The following is a 19250-nucleotide window of genomic DNA, read 5'->3' on the forward strand; positions in this document are numbered from 1 at the left end:
ACATGGTCCCTGTATCTGGAATTGCCCTCCTGGGACGACAGAACTACAGACTTCATATATTCCTCTGTGATTATCTGCTCAGGATTGTACTAATTGAAGTGGGGGAGTAGGGGAGACATCTCTACTTGGGCATTTCATCCCTCAAATGTAAAAATCTGGTTGACTCTGAATATGAATATATGTTGTCTGAGAACAGAGATGTGGTCCAGAGTTTGAAGGAACATTCTCTCTGTTTTCTCTTGTATCTCCACAAGTTCCAGAGATTAAATTCAGTTAACTTAAACTTATACTGAACCTATGGTTCTGTCCTCAGTATCAAAGGACTGAGAAGGCCTAGGAAGCAATGGTATGAGCTACCAGCAGGCTTGCAGGGACCCGCCATAAATGCAGTGAGTAGAGAGAAACGCCGGGCCATTTCCAGATTAGGAATACAGGAGGCCAGGGAGCTGCTTCTCATAACCTCTGGAGAATTGGGAGGACATTAAGCACTCAGTCTAGACAGAAGCATTAACCTCGAAATTGCTTCTGATGACACCAAAGTTAATATAACAGAGAAAAAAAATAGCAAAGACATGCAAACCTGCCACCCAAGGAATTTGGAAACCATTATGAAAGTTTCATGGAGAGTGAGGCTCTTGGGAATTTGTATGTAAAGGCTCAGAATCCAAATATTCCACATAGAGAAAAATGCAGTGTTAAAAAATGGTCTATCAGAACACTATTTCAGAAGTAAAAACTGAGGTATGTTAAAGAAAAGTAGGGACAATTTTGAAGAGTGATAATTTTACAAAGTAGAGGCATCTGAAGAAGGTAGAGTTGGGGCAGAGAAAAAAACCACAGTGATAGAGAAAATCAACTTAATAACATTCTGCATTTTAAAAAGAGAAATAAAGGATAAAAAGTTCAAATCAATGAACCCTGAAGTCAACTGGGAAATGTCAGTAGGAAAGGAAGCTGACTGGTCGATGTTCAGATGGGAATGGCAGGGGACGAATAACCCCAAGCAGAATTTGCTGCCTCATTCTCTTCTCCCCCAGAGTTAACCTAACATCTGGCCTTCCCTTTGTATCAGTCAGGGTCCAATCAAGAGGTAGAAGCACACAGGGATTTTAATCAGGGACAACCTCACAGAGAAGTGGTCAGTGTACACACCCAGGGCCCATGCTCAGAAGGGTTTACACTTGGAATTTATACTGTGGATGCTGCATTGAAATTCTTACTAATTTTACCATTGAATCTGTATTTTGTGAGTGAAGCCCATTGGGACAAGAGCATGTTTCAAGGGCTTAGAGCCTCGGCTCACAGGTGGACTCTCCTGTTGATGCCTCCCTAGACTGGGTTTTCAGCCACCCACTCCTCCCAGCTCTGGGGCCCTAGACCCTGATGGGCCTCCATCTCCCCTACCCAATCACTGATGCTTCTTTTCACCCCCAGCATGGGCCTGGAGACAGGAGGAGGAAAGTCAGGGTTGGATGCATGTGTCCCAAACTCATCTCACTGACTCGTGGCGCTGGGCATAGTAGCAGCCACCCCCTCCCTAGGCTGGCCAGTCCTGTATGGATGGAATGAATCACAAACCCACCACTATCTCGATACCAAGTGTGTCCCGGTGCTGAGGTTTAAAGATCCTTGAGGGCCACTGACCTGCTGTGGGTTGGGTGGTAGGCGCAGGAGAAAGAGTGTCACCTGGCTTGATTTCCCCAGACTTCACATCTGGCCAGGGTGTACCACAGTTCAGCCGTCAGTGAGAGGGGAAACCCAGTAGCTGCCAGGCCCAGACCTCTGTATGATGAGGCAGGTCCTATGAGAATCCACACTCACCCTGTGACTATTCCCATGACTGAAACCCTCCCTTAGTCATCTTTCTGGCTAGAGATAGCCTCTCTTCCACCTCCCAGCCTTCTTATGTCTCACTTGCATTTGTTGCTTCTGGCCAGTATGAGGAACTCTCCAGAAATGAGCCACAAAATACACGCTGTGTAATGTTGGCGATTTGACATTTGAATGAATGGTCTGCTATTTGCAGTTAAAACTGGCATTTTACACTCTAAAGATATACGGTCAAAATCTATACTAATGTTTTAAAATTTTAATTTTATTTTCACTTAGAATGACATGAAACAAAATTTAAAACACCATGACAAAAAGATTTTTGAACAAAAAGATCTGCATTTTATTTTTTACACCAATTCCCAAGGTACCTAGCTGGCTCTGATTTTAATAGAGAGAATTTGATATAACGAATTGTTGCCTAGGTATTAAAAACCAAGAAAGCACTAAAGGAAATAAGGCAGCATGGCGGTAGCAGCTATAGGAAAAGGAGCTACCACCTTTATGAAAGGAGGGACCGAGGGAAGAGGTTGAGATTATCAATAACTGGAGGAGAAGCCTCAGCCAACAAAAATTCAGCCCTCTGAGAAGTCAGCAGTGCTCAAGTGGTGTAGACAGCGCTACTGTTGGGCAGAGCTTTCTGCAATGATGGAAATGGTTCATGCTCTCACGCGCAACTCTTGAACTCTTGAGATGTGCCTGAGAAACTAGAATGTTAACATTTTATTTCATTTTTGTAATTTTCACTATCCAGGTGTCGCGGCTACCATACTGATTAACACAATGCCAGAACCTCCGAGTCACAGGAGGAATCTTGTGGCTCTGGGATGAGGCACCCAAGAAGATGTATAGCCCTGGGCAACCAGTGCTGGTGGCTCTAGGCGGTGTGATGGGGCTGATCTGTGAGTGTTGAGAAAACTGAATAGTGAATCAGCAGCTGCTGCCGGAGCGAGCTACAGCTACAGCCGCTGGGGAGAAGCAGCACCACTAGGGTGATTCGGACAAGACCAGGGAGCAACAGAAATGGTGGTCCCTCCTCCTCCTTAGCGCCCCCTGTTGGGTGTGCCTGAGAGGGCAACCACTGGGAAAGCAGAAACCAAGTCTGCAGAAACAAAATATGAATAAGCATTGCAAACCAGAGGAGGGAACAGTGGGCTGATGCTAACACACCCTCTCAGCATCTTCCTTGGACTATGAGTTCTGGAGCTTTTGAGATAAAGTTGTATTCCTTCTTCATGAACTCCCATACCAGCCCCACCCCCAACTCTGCCTCTCCTCTCAGATGGCACTTGCTTCCCATTAGTGGGCACAGACCTTGCTCAACTCCCAGATCTCTACTCAGTGCCCAGGATGTGGCAAAAAAAAAAAAAAGGAAAGAAAGAAAAGCAGAAATCAAAACCACTAAATTATGACTGAGGATCTTAACTGTGAAGAAGGAAAAGCAATGATAGCAAGGGAGGTCAGCCTGCACTATGTAAATTTACTTTTCCACAGCTAACAATTTTCCTAAAAACCCAATTGGTTCCATGCCTACAAATACAGTTTCTTGTAATTTGTAATGTTGTAGTTGCAGTTTACAACTTAAATACGGTCACTGCCAAAATCCACAAAACCTTGGAAAATTCTTAAGCAATTGAAAACCTCGGCCCGGGATTAGGCCCACATGGTCATGATAAACTCTCTTCTCTACACTGGCGAAACTTGCAATCTAGCAAGAAGTTTAGAAATAAAAATATAAAGGGATTTTAATTAGTACAGACTTGACTCTTGAAAGAGAGTTCATCTGAATTTGTCCCTAAAGAACAATTAATTCCAAGGTTCCTACAACTAGAATGTTAGCTCCAAAAATGCACTGCGACAGCACTTGCTGGTTGAAACCCTGTGAGGCGGTACTCACGTTTATTCTAATCCAAGGTGTCGGTTCCTCTCTGAAATACACATCGCTTCCCAACTTCAGAGGGGAACTGTGTGCCTTCTCTCAAAAAGTGTCACAGCACACCCTCCATCTCAAATTGTTAAATTAAACTCTATTTCCTGTGTCAGACGAGAAGGTAGTACAGTAGTCACTGGGGGGAAACATGGGCCACCTCTATTGGTTTTTGTGGGGGCTGCATGCGCACAAGAGATGAATCTAAGCCTTGCCATTTTATGAGAATTTAGCTTGATTCTAATAGAGAAATTCTACCGAGGGTCGAATATAATCAATTTTTCAGAGTATTTTTTCATAAAAGGATTTATCCCAAGTAACATTTTATTATAGCTTATTATTATTTCCAAAGATCTTATATAAATTAAAATCTAGGGTTATAAGTGAGATATCAATTAACATAAGAATCAATTTAATGGTAATTTAAATAGCTAACTGTTACAATTTTTGCATAATGAAGTGGCCTCTGGGCTTAAAGTCCTAATCATGTCTAATTAATTTAAAGGATGTTACTTTTTATTATCAGTGAAATTTCTGACAGGTGATAAAACATTTAGGGTTGCCATCGCAAACTTTTTACATCAGCTGTGCTGTAAGCTGACAAGCCATAGATCATCCCTCTGAAAATACCTATTTGGCGGAAAAAAACACCTCAACTATCTCTCTAAAGTTATGGAACTGCTGTTTTATCCATGAAAAGGAAAGGAATTCTATTCATTAAAATAAGAAAAGAGTTGACATTTTATTTTCATGATCTCAATGGCTGTAATCAACCTTCACAGGGAATAATTGCAAATTCAGAAAATAATCTTCATAACCTCTTGGGTTTATATATTATGGATACTGCCAGAAACATGAATATACTTCTGCTGTCGATAAAAATAAATAAAGGAATAAACAAATAAATAAATCTTGATCAATTGAGTCTCAGATAGCAAATAAATCTAATAACAGATTAGATAAAAGGCTTGCCATTTCTTTAAAATAGATCAGGTAAATGTCTACCATGAAAAGAATGCACAGCAACGCAAAATAAAGGAGCCTCTCCACAAAGCAGCCCCTGTCTAAGCCCACAGCCACAGAACATGATGTAAAGACCCTCCCTCCCTCCTCATTTCAGAATGGACAGCCTGACCTATACGCAGCTGGGCAACTGCTCCCCTTCCCCCCGCCAGGTAGTTGTTCTTGTCAGTGGGCAGTGTCTTAGTGTCCATCGTCTGTGACCCCCACCACCTTGTGCCATGGACATCTGGGCCCACGCATCATCAGGTCCCCCGACCAGTGAGGATGCTGACTTCTGGCCACCGCCACCCACTTACCTGCCCTGGCGTGCTCTGTGTACAAGGATGAATTCGGGTTGTCATTTTCACTGGATGTTTATTTATGAAGATTTGACCAGTTCGCACGTCTGTCTCCCCACTACAGTAATCTCTAGTGTGTCTCTTTGTGGGGTTACCGTGTGCCCTGAGTTTTTTTGTATGGAACCACTATCCTCCAGCCCTGGCTGCGGGGTCATGAGCTGGGCCTGCGAGGCCCAGAACCCTGTCCAATAAAATTCTTGGATGTAACTGGAAAAATAATAAATAAATAAAATTACATTAGAAAAAATAAAAGAATGCTCAGTCAGGTAAAATAAAGAAAAAATTTTCTTTGGAGACTATAGTCTATGGTCATAGAAAAAAACAAAAAAAACAAACCCAAAGCATGGAGCGAGAAGCCTAAATAGATCCTCTACAGCAGATATAGGGTAACATGCAATTCAAGCAATAGTGGAACGTGGACGACTCCTGCCAGCATGACCCCAAGATCTGGACCACAGGGCTGTTCTTTATTTTTAAATTTTTAAAAAATATTTTTATTGATTTCAGAGGGGAAGGGAGCGGGAGAGAGAGATAGAAACATCAATGATGAGAGAGAATCATTGATTGGCTGCCTCCTGCACACCTCCTACTAGGGATTGAGCCTGCAACCCAGGCATATGCCCTTGACCGGAATCAAACCCCGAGACCCTGCAGTCCGCAGGCCTACGCTCTATCCATTGAGCCAAGCCAGCTAGGGCCACAGGGCTATTCTTAAAGGGAAAGAAAAAGAATTATTTTAGAAATCCCCAGGAAGGAATTTCTGTAAGACAAGTACAATCAAAACCCAGAGTGAGCAGTGCGTAGCTGTGATCTGCAGGTCAGTCTGCTGGGCAGCATTGGGAAGGGTGAGGGTCACGGCTGAGGGAGGAGAGATGGCGAAAGCCATGCATCGAGGCAGCATGGCCAAGCCCTTAGGGACGTGGACTTGGCCTCCATCTCTGGGGCTTTTGGCAGGTTATTCCCCCTCTTTCTTTTTCCAGATTCTTGTTCTCTAAGGTGTGACTGATGATAGCATCTATTCAGGTGATTGTGAAGGGAATTCAAGAGTTAATTTGTTTAAAGGACTGTAGGTACACAGTAAGCACTTCATACACAGTACCTATAATTCTATGCCTTAGGTTAATTCATTTCGGTTAGCCCAAGAGCTGGAGCTCTCAGCTTGAAACCTGTGGTGAGGATATGCTCTAAAACTATAGAGACAACAGCATTTTCTTAACCTTGGATCAAATGTGATGTCTAGATGCAGGCTAAATCGATTCTGATACCCCAAAATAATAAAGCAACTTATGATGTTAACAAGCAAAACTCCTGGATATGAAGTCACAAGGCCACTGAACTTCCACTTATGGTCAACTGTAAGAGATGCAAAATCAAACCAAACCAATGCCTTAGCCGGTTTGGTTCAGTGGATAGAGCATTGGCCTTCGACCTAAAGAGCCCGGGGTTTGATCCCAGTCAAGGGCACATACCTTGATTGCAGGCTCCTCCCTGGTCAGGGCTCCTGCAGGAGGCAACCAATCAATGTGTTTCTCTCGCGTCAGTGTTTCTCTCTGTCGTTCCCTCTCTCCTCTACTTTCCCTAAAAATCCCTGGAAAAATATCCTCAGGTGAGAATTAACAACAACAGAAAACCCCAACAGCATTGGCTTCAAAGCCATCTGAATGCCATTTCCACCACTTCTGGCTGTTTGAACTTGGGCAAGGTAGTTCGCCTTTCTGATAGATAATTTCCACATCCATAAAACAGGGCTGACAATACTTAGTTCAGACCGTCTTGCAGAAAAATGAAATAAATAGATTAAATACTTACCAGAATGTCAGACCAGCCAATGATGACATGTTAATTCCATTCCTTTTCTCTTTTCTGAACCTCAGTTTTATAATCTGTAAAATGAACATGTTTATATGCAGTATAATACTATATTGGCACGGATGATTTTTCTAATTCCTCCAATGTGCTTTAAAGACTTACTGTTATGCAATTCTTTTTTAATTCTTGCCATTTCTTTGCTCTGTGGTTTTTACAGGGAGTAATATTTAATCCACAAAGTGTGTTTGTACAGCATAAGCCCGCTGCTAAACTTAAGTCATCCTGGGGGTTAGAAAATTCCAAAAAGCCACGAAAGAGGAAAAACAGTAGCAACCATAAAGGAAAATGAGGAAGAAAAGTCTTTCAGGCCTCACTCAAATCGGGAGACAATATTTTCCTTCTTAAGAATGGAGAGGATTGCCGAAACCGGTTTGGCTCAGTGGATAGAGCGTCGGCCTGCGGACTGAGGGGTCCCGGGTTCGATTCCGGTCAAGGGCATGTATCTGGGTTGCGGGCACATCCCCAATGGGAGATGTGCAGGAGGCAGCTGATCGATGTTTCTCTCTCGTCGATGTTTCTAACTCTCTATCTCTGTCCCTTCCTCTCTGTAAAAAATCAATAAAATATATTTAAAAAAAAAAAAAGAATGGAGAGGATATAAACTTCAGAATGAAAGCCTATAAAACCTCTCCTATTACAACAGGATATATTCCCCAGGAAGAGCATGCGAAGGAAGCCATACAGAATGTTCCCACCTGAATTCCTGCAAAGTGGGGGATTTGTGAAACAGCAGGTGAAAGAACAATGAAAAACAACAACAAAACAATATTATGTACTTGACATCTAATCAGCAGTGTCATGTGGGTCAAGGTGGAAGTTTATTCTTTGCTTTTAGAACTGGACTTTGTACAATTGCATACAAATAAAATCTAGGCTGAAAAGTTTTGTAATCAACAATGGGATAGCATATGCCTAATCTGGGAGCGCATATAACTCCCTTCAGGGTCCTGCCAATTCTGCATTAATTCAGGGCTGCAGCCCTAGCCAATTTGGCTCAGTGGATAGAGCATCTGCCTGGGGATCAAAGAGTCCTGGGTTGAATTCCAGTTAAGGGCACATACCTGGTTGCAGGCTCCTCCCCGGCCTGAGCCCTAGTCGGGGCTTGTGCAGGAGGCAACCAATGGATGTGTTTCTCTCACATTGATATTTTCTCTCTCTTTCCCTCTCCCACTCTCTCTAAAAATCAATGGAAAGATATCCTCGGGTGAGGAATAATAATAATAATAATAATAATAATAATAATAAATCAGGGCTGCAATGTTTCCCAAATGGACTGTTAGAATAGTGTCCTAAATGGGTGGCTTTCAGAAGTTGCTGCATATGAAAGTGAGCTTATGAACTTCAAATTTTCCAATGCCCAGGCCACACTCTAGTCTAGGCTGATTAACTCCAAATCTCTGGGGATGGGATCCAAGCACAAGTATTTTTTCAAGCTTTCCAGGTTATTGCTTTATGCAACTGAGTTTGAAAAGCAATGTCCTAAATCAGCGTTCTCTACCTGTGGGTTGTGACCCCTTTGGGGTTGAACGACCCTTTCACAGGGGTCGCCTAAGACCATCGGAAATCACATATATAATTACATATTGTTTTGTGATTAATCACTATGCTTTAATTATGTTCAATTTGTAACAATGAAATTGGGGACCACCACAACATAAGGTACTGTATTAAAGAGCCACGGCATTAGGAAGGTTGAGAACCACTATTCTAAATATTTCCTTGCCTCTAATTTAGTATCCATCCCTGTGGCTCATCCTCTCCATTATCCAAGAACAATGAAATTCACCTGCAAAAAAAATTCTTTCAAAAGTTCCCCATTGCCTACGGGAAAGTTCTCAAAGTTCATTGCAGACCAATAGAATAACTTAATCTGCTTATGAAAATGTAGTTCCAGCCCCACCTGGGGGGAGGGTGGGCGGGGGGAGGGCAATAATTTGCATTTTTAATGGTCAGACCAGGTGCTGCCCATGAATTTTAAACTTGAGAACCATGCTCTCTAGAATAAAGGTCAAATTCTTTATCGTGGCAAAACGGTGCTCTGTCTTTGGTCTTCGCCCAGCTTTCCAGAGCCTAGTTTGCTGAACCTCCTCCACTTTGCTCTCTTCCCAACAGCCCAGGCTCCAATGATTCCAGATTTACGTCTCACCTTGTTGCCTCCTTCACTCTGAACATGCTTAGGTAAGTCACTGAACCATCCTGAGCCTGCCTTCTCATCTGTAAAATGGGGATCGTAATTTGCTTCACTGTGGCCATTTGAAAACCAACTGAAATACTAGATTTGAAAATGTCTAGCTCTGGGCCTTGTCCAAAGTAAATGCTTAATATTCATTCGTTCACTAATTCCAGAACTTGTACATTCTGAGTGTCTAGGCAGAGCTGTGCTTAAAAAATGCTAAAGAAGTATCAATTGAGGAGTTAAGGCCTGAACCCTGGGATGACAATCCTACTACAGGAGAGTCAGCATATTTGCAAAATGAAAAAAAAAAAGTGGGGGGGATGGGTTAATTTATCATACTATTAGGATTTCACAGGCCACCCATCAAATGTACTAAAAAAAAAAATAATCCCTAAAAAAATGGGATGCCTGATCTTCTTAGTTCCGAGGCAGCTTATTCAAGAGTGAAGTTTTAAGAATTGAATAAATAACTGCGTATATTAAACACTGGGTTAAATTCAGACTCTGGGCTAAAGGTCCTTGCAATCTAAAGGGAACAGCATGCAAAGATGGACACAGGCACAAGGAGGAATTTATAAAGTTATTTCCTAAAGCTTTGTTATTTTTCACTTTATCCAATATTCTTGACTGATAAATGGAAGAAGGGGAAAAAAAAGGCAAGCAGAAATTGGTTCCTGGTCCCTATGTATAGCAAATATTTACAAACACTAATTTGTAATTATGTTTATTGCTTTATATGCACCTAAGAAATCACTGAGTTTCTTATTAATAATAATGATGATGATAATGAGAGCTGACAGTTATTGAGCATTTCGTAGGTGCTAGGCAGTTAGCAAATGCTTTAGTATATGCCCTATAGCATATAGAGAGGAATATTATTAGTATTTTCATTTTTTACATGAGACTAGGGAAATGAAGATAAGCTATTTAACTTGTCTAAGGTTCTTCTCTTATCCCTGCTCAAGAATGGTTCATTGCAGCTGGTGGCAGCTTGGTTTTTTCCCCTTAAAAGCTGATGCATAATGAAATAAAACTTTAAAATTCTGCAGGCCCTTTTTATAGCAAGAATATGAAATTTTGTTTGTTTTGTATTTTTCAATGAGAAGGCCATCACCATAAAAATGGCCACAGAACTGGGAATTTTTTCAAATAAATTCATTTCAAAATATTGTGTTTATATTTACTGTTTATTCAAGATACTGTGCTGGGAAGTACAAAGTGACTATGATTTGGCATCGTTAAATAACTTAAAACTTTGATTAATGACAGAGAAATCAATGTTTATACAACCAACTTTTATACAGATGCTTCTAAGACAATTCTCTATACTACAAGGAAGAGAACAATTATTTTTCCCAGAGAAGGAATTTTTAAAATGGCATACTAACAAAGAAAGCCTTGTAAAATACTACTAGAAAAGATAAAATTTTATTTTGTTTTTAAAATATTGGTATGGTTGTGTCTTATAAAGGTGGAGAAAAAGCATTCTAGGCAGAGAACAGAACACATTAGGTTTGTTTTGATGATGCCAGAAACAAAACTAGAAACAATGGGGAGATACTATCAGGGATCAGGAAGCCGAGGAGAATTGGGAACATCATGAGCAGCATTAAGACAGAGCTTGATGGTTTTCCACTTGGTAGGAATATTGCAAGGAAAACGCAAACATTAGATGTTTTCTTAGACCAGATAAATTCATAATATTTGTAAATCTGCATTTATTACTGGATGTTACATAGTCAGAGGAACTAACAAAAGCCAGAACTTCCAGGGAACACCCAATTTCATGACCCTTAAACTCCTAACATAACATAGTAAACTGAACTTCCAGATTCCCCAAGTTATCATTCTACAAAGTTACACATCAATTATACCCTCAGGGACAGGACTTCCCTGGACTCCTTATCATCTATTTCCTTCTGCAAGAGGACAGAAAGACTATCAACAGAAAAACTGAGAACTTCTCAAGTAAGACGAGCTCGCATCAAAATAAAATTGAAGCACAAAAAAACAAAAAAGAAAAGAATGATATAATCACACACTCGGTTCCCATCTGATTCTTCTAAGTTTCTATCTGATCAGTTTAAAGTTCACATTATATAGTTTTAGACTCTTTTCATGGTCATGGAATATCCACTGTCCTCATGGGGAAAGTCTTTGCTTTCTGTTTTTGTTAGGCTACTTAGTAAGATGCCCGCCTTCACTTATAATTTGGGAGCTTATAATTATTAAAGACTCTAAACACTTGATTTATTATAAGGTGACTTACTGAGAATGATAAGTAGTGCATCATTTTAGCACAGTGAGGATCTTGAGTCCATGCGCGTCTAACCTGGACTGATGCTAGCGGAGCATACGGGGAAAGTACTGATCAAGATGCCACCACCCTCCATTCCATGTCGGAATGAGTTGCAACCTCCTATATTTCCACTCTGATTCATAATCTGAATTCCTTTTTGTTGTTGTCGTTGAAGGCATTTTAAACTATACATTTGTAGTCCAACATTTTAATTCATATTTCCCCCCACTTGTTCCAGAACTACTTGGCTTGCTCAAAGTCCCATGTGTTTATTTTTGACTTTTTGCTCATCTAAATATGGACAATTATGTATTTATACTTTACAAACAACATATCTGTATATAAACCCTATTCTAATGATTAAAATCAATAAAAACTAAATGTAATCTATAATGTTTGTCCCTATTTTAATTATAATTATTTAAATTTTTACACCTTATATTCTCCCTTGTGTGAGTACCATTAAGAATCAATGACCCTTCACAGGAAGAGAGAAGTAGAAACATCAGTGATGAGAGAAAATCATAGATCAGCTGCCTCCTGCATGCCCTACCTGGGGGATCAGGCCAGTAACCTAGGCATGTGCCCTGACCAGTAATCTGACTGTGACTTCCTGGTTCATAGGTCAATGCTCAACCACTGAGCTATGCCGGCCGAACTACTTATTACCAAATTTAAAACTCTCTTAACTTCGAAAGGGTAGAATAAAAAAAAAAAAAATCCTTAACCTTGTGAAGGATATTTACTAAATATTTAGCTAAATTCTTATGAAATTTAAAGAAACTGTGTTCTCTTCCCCCTTCCTTAATATTGTACTGGAGTTTTTATTCATTCCATAAATAAAAAAAAAGTGACAGAGAATGATAAACATGATCACATTTCATCATTTTTAGATAGCATAATCACCTATGTAGAAATGCAATAAAAACTCTAGTTAAATAATTGGGAAAAAATAGAATTCATCAGGATTTCTGTATAAAATATCAATACACTGAAAATTTTTCTGTCTCAGGGCCTTCATATTTGCTGTTCTGTCTACCAGGAAGGACCTTTCTCCAAGGTATGTGAACAATTTTCTTCCTCCCCATATTTATGCTCTTTCCCCTTGTAACCATTATTTTTATTCATAGCATTTATAAATACTCACTATTGCAAGACATATTTCCCCACTGGACTGTAAGCTCACATATGGAAACTCTCAAATATTTGTATAAAAGGCACAAGGATATTATTGTGGCATTGCTTTAAATAGTAAAAACTTGGAAACAGCTTAGTTGTCCATTCAAGGGTTAACTAATAATTAAATCATGTAATTACTCATGTGTTAGAATATTATTCAATGAGAAGATAATGGTCATTAATCAACAGGGTCCTCAAGCCCATAATATAGAGTGGGGGGAAAAAACAGCATAGCATTATGTATGATATGATACTGATTACATACATTTTAAGATATTGACACAAACAGCTCAATGGAATATATTTGTGGCAAAAGGTAACTGTGGTCTGAAAATACATGGTCCTCTGGTGAGGAGAAGGGGAGGGACTTTAGGAGAGGAGTGTTAAGGACCTCAATATTGCCTCTAATATTTTCATTCTTAAAGATGTTCTGAATCAAACAGGACTAAATGCTAATGTGGATTCATTTTGGGTGTTATGTAGTACTAGAGGCCCGGTGCACGAAATTCGTGCATGATAGGGTCCCTAGGCCTGGCCGTCAAACAGGGCCGATCTGTGGGGTGACCCGCGGGGTGATGGGCGGGGAGAGGGTGGCCCGCTGGCACCCGCCTTGGCTGGCTTGGGGCCTGTGAACTGGGGGCAGCTCCTGCATTGAGCGTCTGTCCCCTGGTGGTCAGTGAGCGTCATAGTGACCGGTTGTTCCACCATTCAGTCAATTTGCATATTAGGCTTTTATTACATAGGATTTTTTGTATCTGTTTGTTTGGCTTGGGGTTTGGTTTGGTAGTAGGGGTGTTTCATTGTTGTTGTTTTGTTTTTATTTGTTTGCCTTCCAAATTTAAAGAAAAGAGAAAGGCAGGAGAGCAAAGGCAGAATCCTATCTCAGGAACAAGAGTAGAAAAGTATACACAAGACAAGGAAGTGGAGAATGGGTTTGGCAGATAAAAGTTGGTGGACACCTGCACTAAGATACAAATGCTCAAGAACCACATTGAGATCATTTCTGCTACAATTACGATGCCCTTGTAATTAGTAGAATCTTATCATCTCCCATTTTATCTCAACCCATCAAAACAGGGCAGAATGAAATGGTCTGGACCCTTAACTTTTAGGAATTGATCTTGAGGCCCTAAACAGAGGGCACACTGTGAAAATCAAGTGCAATTACATGCACTTGATGGTTTAAAAGCTTGAGCTTTATAGCCCCAGAGCCCACAGAGTGAATCCAAGGTTTGTCACGTCATGGCCGAGCGATTTCGAGATGGCTTTGCCATCTCTAAACCTCCATTTCATCATGTAATAACAACATTAGTATTCAAGCTCATTATCATAGTATTATTATATGGAGGCAATAATAGTTTCACTTTATAGTATTGTTGTGAAAATTAAATTTGATCATGCTTTTAAAGCTTCTAACACAGTGCCTGGCTCCAAGGCAATAGCACCAATACAACAGCTATTGTTATTATTTCATCGTATTTAGTGAAACTACTGTCCTTTCTTCTTTTGCTATAGGAGGCTTGATTTTCATGTAATCTGAGAATGTGACCAACATTAAGCAGGAGATGTTATACCATTAATTTGTCTATGCTTACTTGTGCTTGTGTGTGAGGGGTGGATTGGGATGCCTGCCCAGAATGCCTATTCCTAAGACGATCTCTTCATAATCACAAATGGGCAATCAAGCCAAAGATTGCAAAAGGAGCTGCCAGATTGTAATAAGGTGACTCCACCTCACGGCGAGGGCTGCCTGGCTGATCGAAGCAGAATAGGGCAGCGTGTGGGCAAAAAGAAAGCAGAGTGCAGCAGACACTCAGAGAACACAGAGAGAACCCACATTAGTTGGTTTTGAGAACCTGGCCTCAATTCATTTCTTAGGTTCAATCTCATTCTTCTGCTTGAGTTATATATGATCTTCAGATTCCCCATATTAATTCATGTTTTTGCTCATATTACTCGAGCTGAGTTTTTGTTACTTATGACTCCAAAAGTTCTGGTTAATATAATGTGAGTGAAATACAAACATAGCTATTTTCCTATTTACCCATAGCTAGTATGTAAAAAGGGGATTTGACTTACAACTTAGAAAAAGCGACTGGCCGTAATCGGTTTGGCTCGGTGGATGGAGCGTTGGCCTGCGGACTGAAAGGTCCCAGGTTCGATTTCGGTCAAGGGCATGTACCTTGGTTGTGGGCACATCTCCAGTAGGGGGTGTGCAGGAGGCAACTGATCGATGTTTCTCTCTCATCGATGTTTCTAACTCTCTATCTCTCTCCCTTCCTCTCTGTAAAAAATCAATAAAATATATTAAAAAAAGAAAAAGCGACTGAAAAAACTACATAACTTATTGCCAAAGCTATATTGTGCATGCATCTCATTGGTTTAAAAATAATTAGCACAAATCTGAAGAAATGGGAGCTTTAGAAGATTCAGAAAATAACCATCTGAGTGAGTGAGGTGTATGTCTGTAGAGCGTCACCTCACCCAATTCTGTGTATTTAGACATCATAAAAGAACTTATGAAACAAGACAGGGTTCTTCTAGATTGAAAAAAAAGGTAACAGAAATGACATGACTTGGCCTAAATACAGTTAAATAATACCAGGAGACAGAATGCAAATGAATATATTTTGTGTGTGGAATAGATAGGCTGCTAATTGTGTTCACTTATTATCATAGAAATGACATGTTTTCAGCTTTAGTTCTATGCCGCCACAGTTAATAATTGAAACACAAACACATGAAACAGTAATTTAGTAGCAGACTTTGTAATTACAAAAGTATAGTAAGGGTTTATTTTGTAAACATATGTGAGACTCCTTTGTACATGGTGTAATTAACACAAACATAAAAAAATATAAGGAATGCTTACAGAAAAACTCCACCCATATTATTACTAAAGCAATGGTCAAAATAAAAACATGCAAGGCTCTATGGATCCAAAGGTTTCGCAAAGCTCATGCTTGGGACATATGAACTGGTTAAAAGGTCATGAAAATAGTATGTATTCTTTGAACTGTTTCCTTGATATTTATTTTATTTTATTAATATATTTTTATTGATTTCAGAGAGGAATGGAGAGGGAGGGAGAGATAGAAACATCAATGATGAGAGAGAGGAGAATCATTGATTGGCCGCCTCCTGCTTATCCCCTACTGGGGATCGAGCCTGCATCCTGGGCATGTTCACTTGACTGGTATTGAAACCCGGAACCTTTGGTCTGCAGGCCGACACTCTCTCCACTGAGCCAAACTGGCTAGAGCTTGATATTTATTTTAGAAATAAAAGCTACAATTCTGTATTTTGAATTGTTTTATTTTAGTGCAACCCTGGACTATTTTTTTAGCTTTTCTGGTGGGTTGGCAGTGCAACATTGTGGCTTAAGTCAGACACTCATTTTAAATTCTTAACCACAGACTATTTGATCATGGGCAAGCCTCACTGTCTATGAGGCTTGGTGTCCTCATCTATAAAGATAGGTGATTAGAAGGATTCGTTTAGATAATGTATGTCTTTAAAACCCCATTATATTGGCTCTATAGTAACTGAGACTTGGACTAAGATACAATTGTTCAACAATGACTACTTTATTATGAGACTAGAGGCCCGATGCACGAAATTCGTGCAAGAGTAGGAATTCCTTCCCCCAGCTGCTGGCACTGCTTCCCTCACAGCCCTGACTTCGTCAGGTCTAATTAGCACATTACACTTTTATTATTATAGATGTAGATGGTTCTTCTGGATACCTGTATTTGTAGGCTAGATAACTGATAACGTTAATACATTCTAGTACTTAACCCAGAAGATTTTCCTTGCCCCTGTGAATTCAAATAGTTAAGGGGCATATTCCATAAAGTTTAACTCTACTAGGCTCCATGCCAAGCATCTTACAGACCATCTCAATTAGTTTTCAAAACAACTCCATCAAATAACTATTACCCTCCCCTGCTGTATAGATGAAGGTAACAAGGCACAGTAAAGCTAGTTACCTTACCATAATCAAATACAGTAACTAATGAAACTAGAACTTGAAACTAGGTGAGCCAGAAACCGAACAATTGTAAAAAATTGATGCTATTGTTTTTATGCTAGTTTTAGTCACATTAATAGCTTATTCATGTGCCAGACCATTCAAAAACATCAATTTATTCTCACATAAAATATGATCTGAAGTAATGATATTTGTCCTCAAGCATAACAAAAGAAAGAACAGAGAACTTTTCAAGGGAATAATGGGAACTTGAAGATTAAAATTAGAAAGTAGAGTTTAGTATTTGGGTTGCCGTCTCTGTGGCCCAAAGAATGTGGGGTTCCATTTCTAAACAGCGAGCCTACATTTTCAAGTGACATAGGTCAACAGTTATGAATGCAGAGGATGAAATGTAATTCCGGTAGGGCCAGAAACTTGTTTGTCTGCCCAGCAGAGAGTTAGACTCTTTGCTGTCCCTGGGTCAGCCCACTGATCCCTCAAAGACAAGCCTCATGGCAACATATGAATCAAGGTGATACCAGCCTGGGAGCCATACGTGGGTTATCTCAGCTTGAGGACCAAGAGAAAAGGAAAACCCATCAAGAAAGGTAGATGATTTTTCAGCTAATCCAGGCAGAGCACATTATTATTTTTGACAGAGATGAATATTAGCAAAGGAATATTTGGGAAACCTGAAAACCCTTCATTTTCTTTGGTGGGCACATGCACACATTTCAAAGCAAGAAGCACAGAAATCCCTATCTCCCAGCCTTCCATTTCCGAACACGCTCGACAAAGGGTGCACTCAGATGAAACATCAGTTAGCTCTTTCTTTCATTGGGAATGTGCTTATTAACTGTTGTTCAAATAGTTTGTAGACATAACAGCCCCCGGAGTGAATGTGGCTTTGTATTTACAAGGTAGTCATTTGTTGTTATTTATAGTTCTTTTAATTTTCACCTTTTCACATTTAAATTTTCTTCCAAAGGTTATGATTAAAATAGGCACTACTTAAGAGAGGGGAAAATTCCCTTTAATGTGCATGTTTTTCATACAGATTTTCAAGCCTCAGAAAGAATCCGGGGGGTGCCTGATTTGTTCCTTTGTCATCTTTATGGACATTTATAATTTGCTCCCTAAGAAAAACAATCATGGTATCATTATGCAAAACTAAGACACAGCTTCTCTTAGCAGAGGTCATCATTCTAAACAGATGTTCTTCCTTTCATCACTAAATTGCTCCAAATAAGAGAAGTAAAGGGAACTAACATTTATATAAAATGTTAATAGTACAAAAGTCTCTGCTGGTTAATAGATGTTCATTTTCATAAGTAATTCTTAAACTAGCAATGTGGGTATTATTATGGGTTGCTGCCTAGCAGAGTGCTTAGAGGATGGCTTTCATGTTGCACACATTTGGGTTTGCATCTGAACTCTGCCACTTGCCAGCTGTATAACCTTGAACAAGTTACTTAAATTCTTTGTGTCTCAATTTAATTGCCTTATTTTTAAAAAATAGAGAAAATATTGGTAAACAAAGACATGATAAAAGCTTACTATAAAAACGAAGTGAAAAAATCTAGGCAGAACTCTTAACCCAATGCCCTAATATCCTTATCATTACTACTCTTCTCACTTCTCAGAGGAACAAACTGAGACACAGGAGTGTTATTTGAAACTGGGTCTCCCCCGCCCCCCAAAAAACAACAACACCCTAATGTTCTTTGCACTGCGTTGCAATAGGATAATGGTGACCGAATGAGATTTTGTGAAATTAGATAGGGAAGAACAATGTGTTTCAGATTAGAGAAGTACCTTTTACCTAAAAATTACCAGGCCAAGTACACAATAGTCTCATCTGGACATCGTTAAAAATCCTAGAAACTTATTCATATAGACATGTCTCTAAAAACACTTGATTATATATATATATAAAAAAAGAACTGTACCACTGATGGGTATACTCTCTGAAAGAAAGCGAAGAGTCAAAGAATTAAGGACAGAAGTAGCAGTCTTTCCTGGTGCGCCCACAGAACACCCATCTATTCTAAGGGAGAGGAAAACATGTTTTACCAACTCAGTATCAGTCATGAAAATAGCTGGTAGTAGTCCCTAGTCCTGCAATATGCCAACCTGCAAAAAAAGGAACTTAAACTTACCAATCTTTTTTAAAAAATATATTTTATTGATTTTTTACAGAGAGGAAGGGAGAGGGAGAGAGAGTTAGAAACACAGATGAGAGAGAAACATCGATCAGCTGCCTCCTGCATGCCCCCCACTAGGGATGTGCCCGCAACCAATGTACATACCCCTGACTGGAATCGAACCCAGGACCCTTGAGTCCACAGGCCGACGCTCTATCCACTGAGCCAAACTGGTCAGGGCAAACTTACCAATCTTAATGAAGAAGCCAAATCGAGTAAAAGACAGTATCTTCCCTTATGACAGTGGTTCTCAACCTTCTGGCCCTTTAAATACAGTTCCTCATGTTGTGACCCAACCATAAAATTATTTTCGTTGCTACTTCATAACTGTAATGTTGCCACTGTTATGAATCGTAATGTAAATATCTGATGTGCAGGATGGTCTTAGGCAACCCCTGTGAAAGGGTCATTTGACCGCCAAAGGGGTCGCGACCC

The sequence above is a fragment of the Myotis yumanensis genome, unplaced genomic scaffold (genome assembly GCF_028538775.1).
Source record: "Myotis yumanensis isolate MYYU_CA2020_CCGP unplaced genomic scaffold, mMyoYum1.0.hap1 SCAF_15, whole genome shotgun sequence".
In the NCBI taxonomy this organism is placed as follows: Eukaryota; Metazoa; Chordata; class Mammalia; order Chiroptera; family Vespertilionidae; genus Myotis; species Myotis yumanensis.